At 47.0% G+C, this 24,017-nt stretch overlaps 1 protein-coding gene across 1 annotated transcript in view; it reads right to left on the reverse strand.

Moving 5' to 3' along the window:
• Positions 1 to 3,406: 3,406 nt before the first annotated feature.
• The window catches only part of LOC136456677 (uncharacterized), a 28,338-nt gene continuing 7,727 nt past the window's right edge, over positions 3,407 to 24,017 (reverse strand). Inside the window, exon 2 of the mRNA XM_066456614.1 lies at positions 3,407 to 3,442. The gene's annotated coding sequence lies outside the window, so the exon portion shown is untranslated. The remainder of the gene's footprint in view (positions 3,443 to 24,017) is intronic.

Here is a 24,017-nt window from a genome sequence, read left to right on the forward strand (position 1 = left end):
GACAAGATACTCATACAACCCATATCTGGTGGAAAATGTAGTTTTCGGTATATCTTGTGGCCTAATCTTGATTTGATGATAACCGGATCTCAAATCTATTTTTGAGAACACCTTAGCCTTGGCTAACTGGTCAAACAGAACATCAATATGAGACAAGGGATACTTATTCTTGATGGTTACAGCGTTAAGTGGCCTATAATCTACGCACATTCTCAATGTGCCCTCTTTCTTCTTCTTTAAAAACAAGGCGGGACATCCCTATTTAGACTTGCTTGGCCAGATAAATCCCTTTTTTGATAACTCTTCTAGTTACTTCTTCAGCTCAACTAATTCATCGGGAGGCATCCGATAGGGTCTCCTCGAAATCGGTGCTGTTCCGGGGATTAACTCAATTCTAAACTTAATATCCCTATCTGGCGGAAGGCCAGGTAGCTCATCCGGGAATACATCCAGAAACTCACACACTACCGGAATCTGATGAATAGGAATAACTTCAGTAGCACATGTAACACTTATAAGGTCTGTTCTCCAAGGCAATGGTACTTGGAAAGTACCCTCACCCAGGGGATCCTTAAGGGTAAGTACCCGACTTCCGGTATCTATGACTGCTCGCCAATCCTTCATCTAATTCATCCCCATAATGACATCCAAAACTAGTCCAGGCATAACTATCAAGTTCACTCGAAACTTCCTGCTACCTAATTCAAGGGTTGCCCCTCGAACCATCCGGTTGGTCAAAACATCAGCCCCTGCTAAACTTATACGGTAACCATAACCCAATTCTATGCATAGTTGTTCATGTTTCTGTGCAAATGCCTAACTCATAAAAGAATGCGATGATCCAGAATCAAATAGAACAATTGTAGGGTTTTTGTTGATAGGAAACTTACCAGCAGTTACGGGCTCTCTCTTAGGAATTTTATCCATAGTTGTACTATGCACCCTAGCATTACAAGTCTACTGCTTCTTCTTGGGTAGATAAGGATAGAACCTTGAGAAGTGGCTAGGTTGGTCACAATTATAGCAGGGTCCCCTCACTGTCCTAGCAGATCCCACAGCTCCCTTGGAACTGCCTTGTACCGTAGTTATGGCTGCCTTGTTGGGCTGTACTACCATCTTGTAAGGCTTTTGGGGTCCACAGAAATTCTGACTTCTCTGCTGAGGTGGCCTAAACCTAGCGCCAAGTGCCGATGGACGATAGGGAGGATGACCTCCCATAGGTGCTCTTGCTTGGGATGGACCACCTTCTAGGGCTCTCTTGCGAGTCTTAGCTGTGGTGCTGGCGTTGTTGTTCTTTTCCTGCTTCAGACAATCGCAGATGAAGTCATTGAATCTAGCGCGGTTGTTGGTACTCACATGCTTCATCATCTTTGGATTGAGTCCCCTCTTGAAACTAGTGATTCTCTTAGCATCGGTGTCAACCATATCGGGAGCATAACAACACAAGTTGTTGAAGGCATGCAAATATTGCGTCACGGTCTTGGTGCCCTGATTCAACGCCAAGAACTCTCCCAACTTCATCTCGGTCAGCCCGGGTAGAATATAAACTCTATGGAAGGCCTTAGCAAACTCTCTCCACATAATCTGAGCATTTGGAGGGAAGGTTGTGTGATGGTGCTTCCACCACATTCCCGCTGGTCCTTGCAACTGATGTGTAGCATACTCCATTTTCAATACCTCAGTCATCCTCAACACATGGAATTTATCTTCCATAGTATTGATCAATTCCTCAGCATTGAGTGGCTCTGTTGCTTCCTTGAAAATTGGTGGCCTGGTGTCCATAAAATCTTTGAAGCTGCTATATTGGTTCACCCTAATGCCACCACCCTGATTGTTACCGCGCTGAACATTGTTGGCAATGGTACGCAGAAAATCCTCCATGTTCTTCTAGGATTGTTCCATGTTGCGCTGACTCCTGAGCAACTATGCAAGGAACATCTCTGGGGTAAACGGGAGAGGAGGTGGCAAATGCAGTTCGTGGGGAGGCTCATTGTTGTTGCCGTGGTTTCCACCACCACCACCACCGGTCCCCGCACCGTTAGCACTGGTCTCAGCGGCCTCATACGTGGTACGACGAGTATTTGTCATCTGTATATTTTAGCAACAAGTAATGATTGAGTGAAGCTATAATAATTATGAGTGAAGGAAAAATTATGCCATACTAAATTTACTGGAGAGAATAAATTCATACAATAAAACAAAGGCACAACAATCGCATCCCAATTAAAACAACATCACTTAATCAAATTACTTCAACAGCAAACATCATGTCCATACAACCAAATTGCCAGCATACATACATTGGACTTTTTTGCGTTCAGATATCGCATTAATAGCCAAGTTCCAATCACATGCCAAGTCTCATAAGTTTGAAGCAACATACATTAGGTTACATGCCAACAAAAGAAAGGTCATCGCGACAGGACCTAGATACTAGCGCAAGGCAACTAGCCTACTCCTCGGGGCCATCGTCAGGATCGGAGACGTCACCATCACCCCTAGGTGAAACTACAGGCTCGTCCTCATTGTCGTCGTCGATATCCACGCTAGCGGCGTCTAGAGGAGCATATGGGCCAACCCCATTGTAGAGCACGTGAAACTCCTCATGCAGGTTGACGTTGTACTCCTCTAGCTCATCGCCCCTCTGTAGCAGATGGTCCCTCTCGTCCCAGGCTTCATTCCTCTCCTGAACCAACTATTCAATCATGCGGTCTGCATTGTTGTTGGCTTGAGTCAACGTATGCACCCACTGCATAGCTCTATCACCTCTCTCAACCACTTGGTTCCGCTGTAAGTTCATATCAGCCAACTGCTCCTGCAAACTAGCTATAGCATATGCCTGTCTCTTCTTCTGCTTTCTCCCCTTGAGCTTATCCTGACCACGTAAGCCAATCAAAGTCCAATAGGTACTCTCAAGACCCTCATATGCTCTGATGGCGGTGAACATAGCACTCATAGCATGGTTGTCGCTAGCCTGTCCCTCAGCTAGACCTCTGACCAAGGCACTTCCCTGAGGCTGAACCCAAATAGCATCACGAGGATCATCCCTAGGAAAGGTGCCAGCTAGAGCTGCTGCAAGCTCACTGGGAAATCTGCTCATGATATTCCTGATGACACGGAAAGCTGCTCCCTTTGCACCCTCAGTAGGAGTGCGACCCTCAAACTCCAAGTGCCAACCATCCCAATCTGGAGCATCACCAAGAGTAGGAACCATGATCTCCACCACTGCAAGTCCATCCTCTGCTAACTGGCTCTCATTCCAAGAGTACACCGGCTCTTGACCCTCTGGGTACCCCACATCATGGAGCACTCTCCAAAGCAAGGTCGGCATGCCAAACTCGCTTAAGAAGGTGTCCGTGGTGTGGTGCTCCCTCAAGGCCAACAAACATTGAGGTGCTCTTCCTCCGATGGACTTACGGGCAGTCTGCTTCGTGCGGGCCATCTATAGCAAAAGTTCTTTTATTACCTCGTGGAAACATATTTTAGGTGATACAACTTTTATCAAAATGAGATAATCAATTTATAAGGGGAGGAATGCATGACATGAATGAAATGCATAAGTAATATGATGTATGTACGTGTCATACGTTCTCACAAACTTATGAAATAAATAATTTCTAGCTACGAATTTGGTGGCATACAAACGATCTCTCAATTACGTAGCTAATACGTTCTACATGATAGCGTTGTTATGTACCTATAGAAGATTTATTTCAGCCCAATTCCCAATGAATGCATAAAAGCAGTAAATTTTATCTACACGCTCTACACGAATCCCTAGATACATGTACAACGGTAGTAACTACCCGAACCATCGTCCTATTGATGGCATTGCCTCAATAGACAGAAGACCCACATGTGAGATACCTTTGTAAAACATGCGTAGAACATGTAATTACTCCAGCATCATATAAGCATTCACCCTAGATCGGCGGTGTATCCGATCATGCTCTCACAACTCACACTTATCGAGGCGTAGAGGCAATTTGATCCATACACTACCACTCAAACAAGTGGCACTCATACAATAGCACGCCATATGAGCGACGAAAGAGAAATATGATGCAAGAACCCCAAGTCACTACTTAATTAAGCCACCTAAAGTCCTTAACTGGATATAAAGGATATGACCACTGGCACACTTTTTAGTTTGGAAATCACGTTTTTCAAATGCCTTTTTGTTTTAAATACACTTGTAAATAGTAACACGCTAAACCATGCTCTGATGCCAGCTGTAACAGAACCGACCAATTATACGAAATTAAGTAAGAAAATCATCCGCCAGAGCAGACGATTTAGCAAACTTAAGCCCGTATAACCCGATAGTCCGTGAAATCATGAAGGATTTCAAACCAACTCACATCCCAGCCAAGATCGTAATAAGTTTAGCGGTCACCATCACATATTACATAAAAGTTCGCATCTCAGATACATCAGAGTTTAAACATAGTTATTACAAAACGAGTTCAAATAGAAGTAGCGGAAGCCATTTGTTCAAAACCACACACACTCACACGGAGTTCAAATACAGTGCCAGCTAATGATCATCTCCAACAAAAGCATCAGACGAGACATAAGGAATGACCATGCCCATGGTCCTAAGCATCACCCATCGCAGGATAAAGGCAGTTGATACAGTAGCCGTAATACATCTGCCCATCTGCAACAAGTCAGAATAAAACCCTGAGTACGAGAAGGTACTCAGCTAGACTTACCCGACATAACTGAAAATAAAGTGACACCAAGGATCATGATGGCTTTATAGTAGGGTAGCTGACTCATTTGCAAAAAAAAGCATTTTTAGCATTTCAAGAACCTTTCCAAAAGCATTATTGTCAAGTTAATTATTATTAACCTGTCGACTAGATTTGCACCTATACTAGAGCAAGCATGTGATTAAGCCAATAATGATAACCCATGATCATTAGCAACTTCCATATTGTCATATTCATTATAACTGTCCAAGTGTTCCATTAACATTACTCTGAATTTGTCCGGTGGGTGCTGCGGTGGCACTCGATGGCGAGAGAGTAGAGCTTGTGCGGGCGAAGCAGAGAGGCAGCGCGGGAGAGTGAAGAGTGGAGCACCGTGGGCTCAGCAGATGAAGGCGGGTGCGTGGAAGCGAAGGTAGGCCATGGCTGCCGCGCGGCGGGCGTCGCCGGTGCATGGTCGCCACGCGGCGGTCGCGCCCTGGCGCGGTCGGGACGCGACATGCGGGAACGACGCGGCGCAGCGCTGGGGCAGGCCATGCGCGCGAGGTGGGCTGGACCCGACGCGGGGCAGGCGAGCGACAGGCGTGGTGGCAGGCCAGGCCGGCTTCGGCCATGGGCTGAGAAGCGAGGCGGCGGCCCGTGAAAGGAGAAAAGCATTTATCAATTTTCTATTTTCAAGGAAATTTCAAATAGCATTTTTCAAATACCCTTTTGAGCAAGAAAATGACTTCTTTTGAAAATGGCCCAAAAATAAAAGTTGCTTAGAATTTAATCCTCTACGACTTTGCTTTGATGACCAAAGTCCAATTCTTGCTAGATTTTGAATTAAAAGATTAAAGTCAATTTTAACTCAAAACCCTAATTTTGGAGAATTATTTTAAAAGCAAAATTTGGCAATAATTTAGATACAACCTTGCTCCAAAAATTGTGCTAAATAATTCTAGATGATTTACAATCATAGCCAAACATGTTTTACTAACCTAGCAAGCATAACTAGGGCAAAATAACTCTAAACGAGTGTATGCAACATTCATGTTTTGTGAGCATGTTTCATATGTTTCGAAGCAGGGTTTCAATTATTATTTACATGATTAGGCATGTATGATTAGGATGCTTGATGAAGCATAATATACATGATTTGTAGTGCCTAAATGCTGGTCATAACACTAGGGTGTTACACATACCTCCGATGAGGAGGCGGTCGGAGCAGTCTTTAGTGGAGACCAGGATAAGGGCAAGGCCAAGCGTGAGGACCAAGACGAGGGACCCTCCACGCAAAGGGGCAAAAAGAACAAGAAGCATCGGCGCCGACCGGCCAACTCCACTTTGATCACCATGGCCGATCGTGTGGGCAAGTAGCCCCAACAGGGCCAGCCCGACCACTTCGACAAGCTCATAGAGAGCCCATGCACCAACCACACCTACCCTATCAAGCAGCTCTACAAGGACTGTGAACTCCTTAAGTGCTTTCTACGATAGGCCGGTGGACCAAAAGAAGGAAAGGGCAAGGAGGCAGTGACCAAGAAGGGGGCATGGCAGGCAAGCATGGGTATGGCTTTCCTGATCCTGAGGAATGCCTCATGATCTTTGGGGGATCTAATGCCATCTACTCTAAGCGCCAGCACAAAGTGCGCTACAGAGAGGCATGCATCGCCGAAATGGTCATCCGCTCTTTCCTTAGCTGGTTAGAATCTCCGATCACTTTTGATCAGCGGGACTATCCTTCCCACATCGCTAGACCAGGTCGCTGCCAACTCATCATCGACCCCATTATCTGCAAGAGGCGCCTCACCAAGGTACTGATGGACGAAGGCGGTAGCCTCAACATTCTCTATGTCCACACCCTCGACGCCATGTGCGTTCCCTAGTCAGAGCTCCACCCAGTGAGCTCTCCCTTCCATGGTGTGATCTCAGGGATGTAGGCATACTCACTGGGGCAGACTGACCTACCTGTCATGTTTGGCGACCGAGCCAACTTTCGCTCAGAGGTCCTCACCTTCGAGGTGGTGGACTTCTAAGGGTCCTACCATGCCATCTTGGGGCCACCATGCTACGCTAAATTCATAGTGATCCCCAACTACACCTACATCAAGTTGAAGATGCTAGGACCGAATGGCGTCATCACTGTGGGTAGCACCTTTTCGCACACCTACACGTGCGACCACGAGCATTTCAAGCTCACCACCGCCGTCATCAACTCAGACGAGCTCCCTCAGCTCAGAAATTCATCGACTCCAGCAGTCCTAGACTGCAACAAGCCAACCTCCTCAATTGCCTTCTACCCAATTGAGGAAACTAAGGCGGTGAAAATCAACCCCATCGACCCAACCAAGATGATGCAGATCGAGGCCAAGCTCCCAACAAAATAGGAATGTGAGCTCACCATCTTTCTATGCGCCAATCGCGATGTCTTCGCACGAAAACCTTCTGAAATGCTGGGCATACCGCGGGAGGTCAATGAGCATGCATTACACCTTGTCCTAGGCTCAAAGCCCGCTAAGCAACAATTGCATCACTTTGACAATAAGAGGCATAGGGCCATAGGTGAGGAGATCGCCAAACTCCTAGCGGCTGGATTCATCAAGGAGGTATACCACTCCGACTAGCTTACTAATCATGTTCTTATTAAAAAGAAGACCAAGAAATTGAGAATGTGAGTTGATTATACTAGCCTCAACAAAGCATGTCCGAAGGACCATTTTCCTTTACCACGCATAGACCAGATAGTCGACTCCACCTCAGGATGTGAAATCCTCTCCTTTCTAGATGCCTACTCAGACTACCACCAGATCGTGATGAAAGAATCCAACCAGCTCGTGATGTCATTCATCACCCCATATGGAATGCTGGCACCACCTATCAACGGTGCATGCAGCAATGCTTCGCTAACCAAATCAACCTGCTCGACCAGCCTGACCAAGTCAAGCAGCCAAAACCAACAATCATCATCTATGTAGATGTCATAGTGGTCAAAACAGCTCAAGCTTGTGACCTGATCGTGAACTTGGCCACAACATTCGCGAACCTCCGAAGGTCCAGCATCAAATTGAATCCCAAAAATGTGTTTTCGGGGTTCCGAAGGGAAAGCTGCTTGGATACATCGTGTTCGAATGCAGCATCGAGGTCAACCCCAAAAAATCACAGTCATCTCCAACATGGGCCCTATATGCAATGTTAAGGGTGTACAGAGGCTCACCGGCTATTTGGCCGCCCTAAGCCGGTTCATCTCCCGGCTAGGTGAGCGGGGGATGCCTCTCTACAAACTTTTCAAAATGACGGACGCATTCGTTGAGACTGAGGAAGCACATTAGGCTTTGGAAAGCCTCAAAACATCACTGACCTTGGCCCCAATCCTCGACACTCCCAAATAGGAAGAAGCCCTCCTCCTCTATATCGTAGCAAGCAACCACGTCATGAGCGCCGCCCTAGTCATCGAAAGGGAGGAGTCGGGACACCACCTGAAGGTCCAATGACCCATATACTTCATCCGGGAGATACTCACCAATGCTAAGGTTTGGTACCCATAGGTGTAGAAACTTCTATATGCCACGGTGATGGTGACCCAGAAGCTCCTGCACTACTTCACCGACCACGAAGTCATGGTCGTCACTTCATTCCCACTGGGAGATATCATCCGCAACCGTGACACCATGGGACAGATCTCCAAGTGGGCAGGGCACTTGAACTAATGGGCCACGACATTAGGTATATCCCCAAGTGCATGGATTGCATCCGTACTCCAGCCATCGGCATACCCTCTGTAGATGGTGGTAAAGTCCAGGTCTAGGTGGTGCATCGCCACTGAGGTTATCACCCCTGATGTCTTGTAGAACATGCCATCGGAGATGAGCGCCTGAACTTCGATCGAGACCTCCGCTAGCTAGACGACGGGCATGCTGGTGCTCGGTGCCAACCCGAACACCTCGGAAACAACCACCTGGGTGATATTGTGGATCTGGTCGAGCTCCCCCTCGAGAGCACATCGCTCTTCAAGGGACTTTGCTAGCGCCTCCATGCTTTGACTGATTGCCGTCTTGGCTGTCACCGGCTCTCGCTCTAGAGAATCAATTTTTTCACCCTATTTTGGAAAAAGGACAACAAGCTCAGAAGCTAAGGAAAGGAAAAACCAAGGCATCAACCAAAGGTGGAATAGATACAAACCAAGGCGGTGCTTTCGAGGATGGAGAGTCCCTCCTCTTGCTGGGTCACCATCTTGAGGAGTCGAGCATTCAACTCCTTCACCCCAAGCACCTGCCCTTGAAGCTTGTTTATATTCTGTTGTAATTCTGATCACATGTAATTTATTTCTGCTGTAATTCTGATCACATGTTTATATTCATTTCCGCTGTAATTCTGATCACATGTTTATGTTCCGCTGTTTAATTAAATTGTTCATAACTCTAATAATATGATCTCATTCCGATGTTATAATAATAATTATTATACTCTAATGTGGTAATAAAGTGATGTAAAAATGGTTAAGAAGGATGCAAGCTTTATTCTCTCATTTGTGATCCTGATGGTAAAAATGTGGATTTTTGGGTTTTCCCTTGGGGTGTGCCCGACGGAACCAAGTAATTTAGTGTCCTCCTTCAAGTGCTTAGTGTCTAATGGAAGACGAGCACTCCTAGGAGGCATTAGATTTGGCGGTTCATCGTGTCGTGCTCGTCGTCTTTGTGCACTATGTGTTTCTCCTTTTCCCAGCATTCGGTCGGCTCTTGACTCTCACGCCTTGTCCCCGTACCAGACCCCCCTTCCCCTCCCTCCTTTTGTGAACATGGTCACCTGCACGCCTACCTCGTCGAGCGGACCCTCTCTCCTCTCCTTTATTCCCCCCCTGCCGCTCACGCAGGAAGCACACCATGTCCGATCTTATCTTCATAGCATGAATCGTCTATGTATCCTATCCCTGCCACATCCACTTCCGGTGTGTTGTGCCCCACATCCGTTCACCGCTATAAAATACCCTTGGTCCTTGCTCTTCTTATTCTTCATCCCATTCCCTTGCATTCCGAGTAGAGCTACGAGATCTAGTCGTCACTCGTGGAATTAGGTTTGTCAGTATGTGATGATGGTGTAATCTAAGGAGAAGAAAGGATCTGGTTCGTCAAAAAAGTTCAAGTTTCCTTTGGGGTGGTCAATCTTAGGGTTCACGATGTTATACTTCTCAGTCGACTATTTCTGGTTTTGTTGGACCTACGCCATGTTTTGGATAATCATTATCTTGTTGTTTCTCCATTATCCTCGTCTACCTCGACTTCTAGATTAAGTCTTGGTTGTATTAGGTTGCTCGTAACCATGTATCTCTAGATCCCCGTGTGGTTTAGTATTCAAAGTCATGTAATCTTTCGTGTAACCCCTAATCTATGGAATGTAATCGCGTTTCCCCTTCTAGTTCTTGTTTCGAATCTCAGGATAAGATTCTTTTTAAGGGGGGTTGATTGTAACACTCTGGTGTTACGATCTTGTTTAGCACCGCGATTTAGGCCTAAGAAAAAATTTTGAATCAAGTTTTCTTGGGTTTTAATTTAAAAACGTACTTGAGGCGATAAGCGAATCCTGTGTGACTTAGTTTCATGGACTCAAATAAACGCTCAAGTTAAATTACTCTGTGCGTAGAAATAATTAGGAACGTCCGATAACAATTCTAGCAAATAAGTAGCGAATGGCTTGTTTAATTGGTTAAACATGAAAAACAACTTTTATTAATAGAATAAAATCCATTAATAAATCGAACGATATATATATACTCACGGGTTCATTTTGATAAGCATGAACTGACGAGAGAGAGAGCGCATTAGCTTCGTTTGTTTTTTCCTGGCGTGCAGCGTACTCACCTGGCACTGCTATTGATCGCTGTCTCGTTCTCGTCGTGGCTCTGCATTTGCAAAGTCTACTCATTGTTTGCCTGCCTTGCTGGTCTCTGCTACCACGATCTTATCCATGTCTATCGCTGCTAGTCCTTGCTGTCTCTGTTGTCCCGTCGCTCTGCAACGTTGCTGGAGCACGCCGTGCGGTCCCTGCATAGTGAAAGTTGGCCGATCCTCATGCTGCTGTCCCCTCCTTTTCTATTTATGCGGCCACGGTCTTGTCTTGCCTACCTCTATGGTCTATGCTTGCTTGTCTCGACTGCAACCTTTTTCATCTCCGCAGTGCACGCCATGCTCGTGCCCACAGCGCTACCTCCTTGCTTTTCCTCTTGCTCCATTTTTCTCCGCTCTGCCTGCCTCGATCATCGGCGCCGCCACACCCGTTTTTCCCCACCACGCGCACGAGATCCACGATGTTGTTCCTCTCTAGCGCCTCGTCCACCTCCACTACACGTTGAGCTGCCTCACCCACCGGTGCAGGCCATCCCTCACGAGCGCACGTCGCGCCCTTGGCCTGCACTGGTCTGCCACCCCACCGCACGCGCCTGGCGTGCTTTGCCCCGGCGTCACCGCCGCCATGGTCGCCACCACCAGCGACACCCCCCCTTCCTTACGCGCACCTATGCCCACAGCGCCTGCCGAGGCCGCTGCCACCGTTGCGCCCTGTTGCTCCATCTCCCTCCTCGATACCACAGTGTCTGCGCTCTACCCGGTGTCTACGCCATCGTGCTAGGGCTACGATCTCGCCGCAGCGCCTTGTCGGCCCATCCACGTCGAGCTTGATCACCGCTGTTCACCTCCCGAGCTCCACCGGCTAATCTGCTGTCGTGCCCTGCCGTCGCCCCACAGCTACCGCATGCGTGCGTGGCCAGTGTGCCATCGGCCATCGCTGGCCATGTTGCCAGCGCCTGCATATGCGGCCGGACCTGCCGAGGCTCCCGCGCGCCGCCTGTGGCTGCACCATCGTCGGCGAACCGTTCCTTGGCCAGCGGATGGGTTCCTCTGCTCCATGCTCGGCTTTGAGAAGGAAGGAATGGTATAAATCCAAGCAGAATTTTAATACAAGCTCTTTACTGTGAAATACGTGTCACAAGGGAATAGTGTGTATGTCCTGCGAATTGATTTGAGAAAAGTGTCAGGGCCTCACCGCAAAAAGACCGCCACAGCCCTGTCCTAGCCGCGTGGGCCGACATTGCTGGGCCGTCCACGTTCATGTGCCTGGGCCGGCCGGCTTGGCGCCCCGCCTAGGCCACGCGTCCACTGGACCGCTGCGCCGCACTAGGCTGGTCATGTGCCACCCTGCCTAGGCCGACTGGTGTCGCACGCTTGGGCCGCGCGTGCGCCTTTGGGCCAGGCTGGTTTGTCGGTCATGGGCCGCGGTATTCCTTTCTATTTTCCAGCGAATTAGAGTAGGTTTCCTAATATAAATTCTGAGCGGACTTTGTTATTTAAATATAAAATTATTTAGGAGTCCAAAAATTGTAAAACCAATTTTATTAGTCTCCTAAAATCATGATCTGCTTGTTAGTATATTTTGTTCACATAGTGTGATAATATTCTTGAAAGATGTATAATTAATTTAAGGTACTTAATATTCTAAAGATATAAACTTTTAGGAATTGTTGTGATAAATTGTTAATAGTGTTGAATCTGAAAATTTTACATTAGGTTCCTAGCAAGATTAGGTACTCACTGTAATTTTTTATGGCTCTAGAATAATTAGTTTGCTAGATAAGATAATGATGTCCTATTTCAAATAAAGATTAAATTGATAGAACGGAATAAAGAAACAACTTGAGTTTTATAACTAAAACAATTGTTGGGAAGTAACGCCTTATTCGACAACGGGTATATGTAGCCTAAGTATGGTCGTCATTCGAACTAGCCGCTAACTTGAGAGGCGTAAATCGTATTTTACGAGTCACGATCGCAGTCGAATAATTACGTCTTTACATCTATGCATTGCATCGCATTGCATATCATATAGGTACGATAATAGATCAACGGATAAATTGAAGGATGATTGGGAATCCAAAGATGGTATAATGGTACTCTTTCCAGGAGATAATGCAATGGGCTTTCTATTCAGATGATGGTGGATGATCTGAAGATGCGGATACTAACTTTTTAATATATCTTATCCAGGCAAGCCCCGGTGCATAACACCTACTTTCTATAGTTTAAATTATATTTGTGCATTAAGTTTTAAGGAGTTGAATGAAACCCACTTTCATATATATCTTTATCCTATGAGTCTTACTAGTATTACATGATCATGTAGAATGCTATGCTACAGGACTCCGGTAGAAGTCGAGTGATTGCTTGTCACTCGCGAGAGATAGGAAATATATTACTGAATTATTATCACTTGGAAAATATAAATGATGGAAAGGAAAAGGGTGACTAGGTAGGGATATGGTTTGGGTATTGGTGGGTGTAAGAGGTTGTGTCGCCGTGGATACGGGGCATAGCTTAGTTATACTGTTTTCCCTGTCTGGTCGGCTAAGGACCGGTCGTTGCATAGGACTCTAGGCAAGTCACAGACTTATTATCTCGAGCACATACTTGTGTATGGGCGCTTGGAAGACTTATTGCTCTCTTATCGTGGATTCTGGCTCTTTCTAGATCGACTATCAGGGTTTTATATTGGTAGAGGAGGTCCTTACACCGCACTAAGTCCAGGAATCAGGGGCAGGGGCTTGGAGTCCTAGTTTGGACGGGGACCAAGGACCCTAGGACAGGAGGGTGATGGATTGGTCCTATTTGGGGCTGGGGTACAGCGATGCATGTGTTTTTGGGGTACCTAGCTGGGGGCATTGATTCGCAAATCACCAGCGTTCTGGTATGGCTTGTCTACGGTTTAGCATCGTAGTAAGAACTAAAAGATGAAAGATGGAAGAAAAGGAAATCTGATTGCTTACCACCTGCTTGAAAGTAGCACAGGTGCTTACATAGCATGGTTAGTTAATGAACCAATGCAGCTATTAATAAAAATCAAATATAAGGACGCACGCTTAGTAATGCTTCCTGCAAATACAATAAACCCACCAGCCAGATAGCCTTGCATATCCTTAGAGTCTTTTTTTTTCCTCCTATCGAGTAAGTCTTGCTGAGTACAATTGAGTACTTAGGGTTCTATTCTCCCTGTTGTAGGTGACAGGTGGATGCTAAGGCTGACCCTTGTGTGTGGATACCTCCTAGTGGGCCCAGCGAGGATTCCTTTACGCTGCGATCATAGTTATTATTTATAACTCTCACCAAATGTTTTTATAAATGAAAGTTTATAATTTGTTGTCATAGTTGTTATATATCAATACTTCAACATATCATGAATAGATATTCATTTCCGCTATAATTCTGATCATATGTTTATATTCTAATGTTCAATTAAATTGTTCATAACTCTGATAATATGATTTCATTCTGTTGTTATAATAATATTTATTATACTCTGATGTGGTAATAAAGTGATGTAAGAAATGGTTAAGAAGGATGTAAGCTTTATTCTCTCATTTGTGATCCTGATGGTAAAAATATGGATTTTTAGATTCTCCCCTAGGGTGTGCCTGACGGAACCGAGTAATTTAGTGTCCTCCTTCGAGTGCTTAGTGTCTAATGTAAGACGAGCACTCCTAGGAGGCATTAGATTAGGCGGTTCTACCACAGATGCATACCTAGATGAAAGCAGTAGGGCCCTAAAGCCCTAACCTGCTAGCGATGAGCACGATAGATGAGGACCGCTCACGGGTCATGACCCACGCCCCCTCATATCTACCGAGGGAGGAGTCGACCCTATCGGTTCCCGATCGGCCCACGAATGGCTGCGACCATCGGCTTGTGGTGCACCCACCGGAGCAACTAACAGGCCATCTCCCTGTTGTGGGTCATGCGCATGCACTAACCATGAAGACATGGGGGTACAAGCACGCTCCTTCGACCGCCTAGCATGCCCCATCATGCTCGGAGCTAGGGCATGCGAAGCCAACGATGCCTCCGAAGGGCACAACGATCGCGCCCACTTTGCCTCACACTCGACAGTGGTGTTTGAGCTCACGGCATGCATCATTGATGCAAGAACATCACCGTGCCTCTCCACATCCTACCCACCACCAATGGATGAAGCCGTAGGGTCACGATGCTCCACTGCGGTCACGGTGATGCCCCTGTCTCCTTCATCCTCAGAGGTGCTTGCATCACCACCTATCTTTGTGGGCTCCTAAGACTTGAGCTCCGCCTCCACGTCACTCCTATTTTCACCCACCCGGATCCGCTGGCCGATCTCCTTCTCAAACCTTCTTCGGGCCTTCTCAGCTCTCTTCTTCTTTTTGGAAACCGCTGCCTCCTTTAGAGCAGCTTGCCGAGCTACGCCCTCTAGCCCCCTTAGAAGATGTGGCTAGGATCTATAACCCACGAGTCCCTATGAAACAGACGAGTTGAAGTCAAAACAAGGAAAAGCAAGAGGGAAAAAAGTCACAGAATAAAAAGAGGGAAGCATACCACATTGGATAGCTTCGCGGCATGAAGAGGTCTGGGCTTTCCTTCAAGGGACTCTTTATCCCTCAGTTGCAGCACCTGGTCGAGTCGACTCTAGACTTCGTCCTTCGACAACTCCTCCGACGACGCGTGGTTAGGATCCGTCGGGCCAGAGTATGCCCACATCAGCCGCCTCCTCTCTGCCAACAGGGCAACCCGATGGTGGAAGAAGGTGTGGAACAACTGTAGCCCATCAAGGTCGTGCTGCACCAGCTTTTGAAGCTCTGCCTCGATGACCTCCAGCTTGTTCTACCAACCGGAGGGACCCCACGACCAGCTCTCCTAGCTCTCTGGCCTCCTTTCGGTGAACGGTGGGAATGGCGCCTCCGCTGGGTTCCTAATGTAGAACCACTCACCATGCCACCCCCAATTAGAGTCGTAGAGGGAGTACGTGGGGTAGGAGCCCAACGGCCTCGGCTTCTTCTACAAGGTGAAGCCCCCAACAGGTGTGGTTCTGGGTGGCTTCCACTCAGACAAGGCTCGCCCGGTGAAGATCTGCCAGAAGATGTCCACATGTGGCTCCATACTAAGGAAGGCCTCACAGATGGTGATGAAACCGATAACATGCAGGACCCTAGTCGGATTGAGGTGTTGCAGCTCTAGGCCCCACTCATTGAGGAGCCTACGCAAGAACTAGTGTGTCGAATATCTAAGCCCGCGCTCGTGGAAGGAGAGGAAGGAGACAACCTTAACGGCCCATGGTGATGGAACGACTTCCCTAGGCGTAGGAGCCCTCCAATGCGCCACCTCCTTCATCCAGCACCACCTCATCTACATTGGATGGCCTCTAGTTCGACATCGTGCTCTAGATTCATGAACAAATCTGTAAGTTCTCCTCTCCCTTGCTTTACTTTCTCTCTCTCCTAGAAACCACCACGGCGCATGAACAGGCTTGGCGAGAAGGAAGAAGGAGGAAAGGCAGTAGGTGGAGAAAGGCAAAGCAATAGGACAAAAAACCCTCTCCCTTCCCCTATTTAATGCGGATAGGCATGCGGTGGGACGTGTCCTAACTGATGGGACGCGCCCTATCCAACGAAATGTTGCCTGGTTCAAACAGGACGTAGCCAGGGTTGGGCCCACCACTACCATGACCCAGGCATAGGAAACAAGGTGCAACTACATGCAAATGACCCTCCACCTTCCCAGGTAGGGTTTGGAAGGGCCCACCAATAGGATCTCCATCGAGGAAAGACCAACGGGCTACATGAGTCGATCGGACAACATGGGTGACTACTAAGGATAGGTAAGGAACAGTGGGGTGCCCCACGCAGGCAATGTTGACTCTATCACAAATGATGGACACGGATCACATTCGGACATATCCGATAAGAGCTCCTTAAACCCGCCACTCGAGTCATCAAGGTATCTTTACCAAACCTTTATACTTTATTTTATTTTCTAATGCATAATCATTCATTCATCCATCCTCATACATGCATTCACACATTCATCCATGCAATCATTCATTCATTCCATACATCTAAAGCATTGCATATGCAATTGATGCATCACAATGCTTCGTGTTGCGTCATGAAGCAGTAGTCGCCTCATTCGACGTGAGCGACGACCGACCGAGGTTCGAAGGCCGACCCACGAAGGGCTCGAGGCTGCCTCATGTCAAACAGAGCCAGGGGAGAAAACGTGGATGAGCCCTAGTGACCCTCGCTCGATCTGCTCAGAAGGAGATAGGGTCATATCGACCTTCTCGTTCGATCCTAACCTTGAGCCATGCCCACATAATCTCCATCGAGGGGAGGCCAGCGGGCCACCTGAGTCGGTCTTTAGAACAGCTTAGGTATCTTCTAGGAGGCGGGTTATGTAGCAGTGGAATGCCACATGAGGGCTATGTCGACCCTGTTATGAACAACGGACCCGAATTCCACTCGGACATACCCGTTAGAGTTCACCGAGCACATCACTTGAGCCATCGAGGCAAGTGACGTTAGCTCAACTCCTTCGTTTGCGGAAGCCCTGGATGTGGTAACGCACGAAACTAGACCAACCCCTCGCCATGCCCGACACTTGGGTCCACGTTCCATCGTGCCTGACCCCCCGGCCACGCCCGATGTTTGGGTTGGCGCCCAACGCCTAGGCCCGCGCTCTCAGAAACAATGGCTCAGAACGTTGGCAAGTCAAAAAATCCCCCAGGCGATTCTACCCGAATCGCCTAGGGGCTTGGGGACTACACCCACTAGGTGCGCTCGTGCGTACCCGCTGGCAAGTTAAAAAATCGTGCAGGTGATTTCTAGGACCACCAAGGCCATGCCCCTTGTTGGGCTCCGCCTCATCCGACCCCCGAGGGTTGGCTCCGCTTTGGCTGACCCCCAAGGGTAGGCTCTGCTTCGGTCGATGTTTGGGGGCTGGCTTCACCTCACTCGACGTCTGAGAGCTGGCCCTGCTTCGCTCGATCCCTCGGATACGGTCCCTAACGAAAGCTAGCGCCACCGCCAAACACTACAGGCCAGAAAGTACAACCCTAGGTCAAACTTCTAACATCGTACAGGGAGCGGTCGCGTCTCAGCATGACCCGTCTTCGCGACATGACATTCTAGGGGACTCACATCGACCCACAGTGATGGATGCATGGTCACCATGCAGCCTACACCCTGTACGACCACTGATCAGCATGCTGGATCGTCGGTCCGACGCCTAGGTCCACGCCCCATCGGGCCCAACCCCTCGGCCGCGCCCGACGCATGGGTCCATGCTCCGTCGCGGCCAACAGCGACTCACGATCTTACACCCATTTGTTGCTCTCGTACAACGAGTATAAACAGCCCCTCACGACTTCCCAGAAGTCCCAAAAGGGCTCGAGGGGCTCCTGTCGGGTTCATAAACCTAGGGTCCCCGATGGGACCGCTTCCCAGCAAAAACTCAACCTAGCAGATGGCATTACAACGACAAGTGACTCCTGGGCTGGCCCAGATACCTAACGACAGGCCGGAAGAGTGATCCAATCTCTGACTAGAAGGCCTGGCTGAGGAGGGGACCGCGCTCGCTTTCGACTCCGACCCGCTTTTCCGATCGGGAATACATCGAACATCTGCTTACAGCTCTTCTCCGACCGGCGTGGTCGGAGACGACAGAGAACAACCGACCCGGGACGCCCGCTCGGTAAGGACCCAAGAATCAGACGGAGCAGATACGGCAAGGCGCCCAAGTCAACCGTAATATCGAGGACCGTACCCTGCATACCTGCAGGACAGTACTGACAGGCCATGCCAGAAGGGTCCTTTGCAACCTTTCAGACATGTCAGAACAGGAACAGTGCTGTGGGCGTCGATATTTGTCCTATAGTATGGTAGGCGTCGACATTTACCATACCAGATGAACACGATGAAGCCTGCCACATGCATCTGGACGTCAACAGTATTGTGGACGTCGACGACTGTCTTGTACCTAACAGCATGGGCAACAAGACTTAGTAAAACACGAGCACACTCTCTCTTGTAAGGCCATCTTCTTCACTTATAAAAGGGGGTGCGCTCTCTCCCAACAGGGGACGGTCATTCTGACTCTCTCTGTTTAGCTTTAGACATTATGAGCACTGAGTTCGACCGGACCTTTAACACCCCTTTTTACTTCTATTCGTTTGTTACCCCCACAGCAAACTTTGAGCACCTGGGCTTAGAAATAAAGTCTCCGACCGACTGGAACAGGACGTAGGGCATGTTGTCTGAACCAATATAAACCCTGTGTCATTGAGTGTTAGGCCACATCCGATTTAAACGTACGATAAAACTATAAATATTTACTTATTGGTCACTTTTCGTACCGACAACAACTCTCCAACTACTTTTCTAAATGGTCATCCAATTATAGTCATCTTCTATTTCGGATTTTTCGCTAGCCAAAAATAAAAAACGAGAATGACTCTTTGAAGTATGCATGAGATACAGACAAACTGTTGGAAGTCTAAAGATATAGAAAACGATTTTTATGCAAATAATTCTCTAAATAATAATTTAGAAAAATAAGATTTAGATGGTATGGTTCTGGAGGAATTTGGATGGTTTGGAGGAATTCTGGAGAAATTTGTGAGAAAAAAACGCTATTCCGGATAAAAAAAAGTGGATAAAGCCGAATTTAAGGGCACGTGAACAAGGCCAGAAAGGCTCTCGAAGGTCTCTGAAACATTAAAATTTTGGTCTGACTTGGAAATTTCTTTGCCACGGCAGGTATCTTTCGGAGGAGATCGCGCGGGAGGGCGAATCACCGTCGCCGACGCCTAATGCCAAGCCGTGGCCGCTCGCAGCGCGCACCTGCCGGCCATTAGCTTCCCACCCCTCCGGTTCCGAGGACCGAAGGTACTGTAGGAATACGTGACACACGGTACTGGTACGGCTCTACAGAACCTAGGAACAGGTTCAGCATCCCATCGGCCATGGCCTCGCCCGCCAAACTGCAAATTCCGCGTGGGAGATGGCGTGACCATACGACCGATTCCAGCACGGGCCAGACAAAATTTTCGGCCCAGCGAAAGTTGTTTCTAGTCCTGTCGTCCTTGTTAAGTTAACTCCGGTCCATTTAGCCGAACTCGGGTCCGTGAGGTTGTCAAGAGGAGAAAACAAACTCGAGTCCAAGATCATCGTCCAATACAGGCTCGGCCCACGGTGGCACTGCCAGTTTGTTCTTTTATGTAGGTTCAGGTTGTATTGTATCATTCCTTTTTTGCAACTCTAAAGAAACAGCCGTACCCTTGTAAATTGCAATACGAACAGGAGAACATGCAACCATCGTCAAATATGTATTTTTTCAATAAAAACAAACTACATATATATATATATATATATATATATATATATATATATATATATATATATATATATATATATATATAAAGTCACATAGGCTTACTAATATATATGAGAAGCTAAGCTGACATATATGAGATCAACAAACTCATCACAAGTAGGAGCAATGTTGAAAAATAGCAGACTATAGCAGTTAAGTGTCGTCTTCACATATCGAAGAGCCAAACATAATTAACTCTGACCAAATATATATAAAATATTACTAATATTTAAGGTGTTTAATAAGTACCATTAGATTAATCTTGAATATATATTATAATATACTTATTTTGAGATATAAATGTTATTAATGCTTTTTAGAAATCTAACAGAAATATAGGAGACACTTAAAAAGAATAGAGGGAGTGCTTTCTAAGTGTGTAGATCAGTACCATGTCGCAAGTGCTCCATTGAGGTATGATTATGTCTAAATTTGGTCATCAAATTGTTTTCGAATGGCCTAGTTCAAATTAGCCAGAGGTGCCCAATTAGTTAGCCAACAATTTAGTTTAAAGTTTGGCTAAAAGATGAACTTACCATTAGGTATTAGCCCTTCTTCTATTTAGATGGACTAGAACTAAAAATTAGGTGATTAAAAAATTAACCCTATGCGCCAAACAGAACGACGCTAATCAGACTAGAATCTTTGCCTAACAAACCACAGTTGCGTCATACCGAAGAATTTCTTTTTAAGGGAGTGTTTGGTTCACCTACCACCTTCTAAATTTAGTAGCTTTTAGTCCCTTTTTAGTAACTTTTTTGCCAAACACCTTTACTAAAAGTGACTAAAAGCCTTTAGTCAGCTAGTCACCCAAACCTTACTAGCGGCTCCTAAAACCACGTCTGGACAGGGCTTGCCCTTCATCAATGCGCCCTGTTCGAGCGCACCGGTACCCCCTCACTCACAGCTCACTCTCTCAGCTCGCTCACTCTCTCCCTCTCGCACTCGCTCTCCTCTGCTTTCCCCGCCGCCGCCGCCACTTCGCTCCACGCCGCTGCCGCTCCTCCCAACCCCTCCGCTAGCGTAGCCGCTCCTTCGCTCACCGCCTCCATCATGGATGGCCACGGGTCCGAGTATCCAGACTATTACTCGCAGTCCTCTTCTTCGGTGGATCTGAATGGCTTCGGTCCGTCGTTCCCACCATCGCCGGTGACTTCAGTGTCTTCTACCAAGCGCCATCGTATGGTGCGGGCTCCTCCGCTCGACGCGGCATAGAGGGGCAGGATCTGAACACCGATGCCGTCGGCTTCCCCTACATGGGCTCTTACCAGGGGCTCCTCTAAGGTGACTTCACTACCGGCGGTAGAGGGCTTCTTTCTCTTTGCTTTGGCGCCAGATCTGGTGCTGGAGGGTTTGTTCCTCCTCGGTCGACCGCAGGAGCGACCAGATCTGGGAAACGCCCGGCTTCTCGCGCTGCTGTGCGCCACTCCAGGGTGGGCACCGGCAATAGCCGTGCCCGTGCGCCGACAGCTAGGATGCATGGAACAGTTGCTTCGGGCAGCTCGTATCCTCAAACTAAAGGAATGGAGCCAGAAGATGACGACTGACATCCCGCCCGAGGTGAGCTTGTTCTCTGATCTAATTCGTACTTATGCTCTATTTATTATTTATGTTATGCATGTCTTATTTATGGTTCTGCATGTCTGTTTTTTGACTAGATTCTCATACTTTTCATTGATCTGATGTGTTAGGTTTTATTTGTTCGATGTACAAGTGTTTATTTGTCTAATCTGTTTGATCTACAGGTGTGTGTTAGGTTGTATTTGTTTGATCTACAAGTTTATATGAACTACTGTTGTTTAGTTGTTTGTTATTGAAGTGTGTACATGTTTCATGTAGTACTAGTGTATTTGTTTGATCTATATCTGTCTATTTCAATTTTTGTCTCTTGTTCTCTGATCTGCTTCTCTACTAGTTTGACAAGGTAAATTGGTCTGATGCAAATACATTTGTGTCCCCTTGTCTTGCTGTTGATGAAATGAGAAAGGGACAATTCAAGTAAGGGGACAATGACAAGGAGAGGTTATGATAATTTGAGATATTTCTATGAGCAACAGACTAGGCCTAAAGCATGATCTTAGATGCATGAAGAATAGATTCAGCCAGCTCAAGACCATGTATAGTTCTACAAGTGGGCACAACTATAAACAGGTGTTGGCCACCAAGAAAACAGAGGGATAGATGCACCTCTATCTTGGTGGGATAGGCATACCAGGGTAATCTTTGTGCCTAATAATTTGTTTGCTTGTTCTACTTTCATGTTGGTTTGTGCTAACAGTGGATTCTTGTGATTTTTCAGAAGAAGCCAGAGTGTAGGAAATTCATGTATGGGTTGCCTAGATTCTTTCCTCAGATGGTTGAGCTCTTCCAGAACACTGCTAGTTGATGGCTCAACTGCCACCATCCCTGGGTTGTCATGCCATGACCAAGACACAGGGATAGATGAGGATGATGAAGATGGTGCTGCTACTCTAGACGACTATGGCTTACATACCAGTTCACCAAGTATCACAAACAGCCACAAGAGGGCAAGCAGCACAACTGACACAGCCTCAAGTCCTAGCAAGAACAAAAAAGTTCCAGTGAATGTTATGATGCAGGGGCTGATCACTCAATTGGAGATTGCTGCTGAGAAAGAAGTCAATGCATTGGAGCGAATAGCACTAGAGCAAGAGAGGGGAAGCTGCAAAAGCAAAGCAAGCCAGAGTTGATGATGTTGCTAGGTGCCTCAATTTGGTTGTGGAGGCTGGGGCAGACAAAGCTTCAAATGAGTACTATGTGGCTACCATGATGTTTAGAAGTAGCTACAACAGGTTGGTCTTTAGTGGCCTTGATACAAATGAGCAAAGGATGGCATGGCTGAGGAGGGCTGCCCACAATGCTTGAGGAGGATAGGATAGAATGGCAGAAGACTGCAGATGGAGTCTCTAGTTTGGCAGCCTTAATTATATTTTGCTTAGGACCTTAAATTTATGATGAACTATGTAATCGTAATGAACCATGGTTTATGTTTGGACCTTGTAATGCTTGTTGAACAATGTAATGGGTGTTGCTGCCATTGTTGTTGATGTGTGTTGTGATGTTGTCCAAGTATTTTTGTTCATGTCAACATTCAATGCTCTTTTAACATCTATTTCTTATGATGACCAGGGAGCATATGAAGTGGGATTTGCTGCTGGAGTGGATCATGCATGGACTTTCTGATGCTGGTGTAGGGGCTTGCTGCTGGAGTGGCTGATGCTAGTGTAGGATCTGATGATGATTGGTGGAGTACTACTGATGATGGTGCCCCTACTGAAGACTCAGATGACAAGTGGAGTACTGATGATGATTGGTCAGATGTTGATGATGAAGGGGACTGCACTGATGATGAGGAAGCAGGTTTGATGATGCATGCTGCTAGGTGTCAGTAGAAGAGAAGGATTGCTACTCGATGTGTTGTTGCTAGGTATGTACCACTGTGACAAGTTCGTGAACAAGGCTGGTTATAGAGTCCCACTTGAAACTGGACATCAGTGGACTATGAGAACCCTATGACATAGGACACAATGCTATAACATGTTTAGGATGCACAACGATGTTTTTTATAGCCTTCACACTTTGCTAGCTGAGAGATATGGTCTGTAGTCCACTACAAAAATGACTTCTATAGAGGCTCTAGCAATGTTTTTATGGATGTGTGGTGCCCCTCAGTCCATGAGACAAGCTGATAATAGATTTGAGAGGTCACTAGGGACATGTAGCAACAAGTTTGATAAGGTACTGTCTAGTGTGATGAAGCTAGCAATTGATATCATTAGGCCAAAGGATCGACAATTTTCAACTATTCATAGAAGGTTACAATCTCCTCGGTTTGCTCCGTACTTTAATAAATGCATTGGAGCTATAGATAGGACACATGTACCTGTCACTGTGCCAACTGAGAAGGTAGTCCAGTACACAGGAAGGAAAGGAATCACCACGCAGAAATGTGTTAGCCGTATGCGACTTTGATATGAGATTTACTTTTGTTCTAGCTGGATGGCCATGATCAGTTCATGATATGAGGGTGTTCAATGATGCACTTGAGAAATTTGGTGACAAGTTTCCACATCCACCTGTAGGTATG

Source organism: Miscanthus floridulus, chromosome 6 (assembly GCF_019320115.1).
Source record: "Miscanthus floridulus cultivar M001 chromosome 6, ASM1932011v1, whole genome shotgun sequence".
Lineage (NCBI taxonomy): Eukaryota > Viridiplantae > Streptophyta > Magnoliopsida > Poales > Poaceae > Miscanthus > Miscanthus floridulus.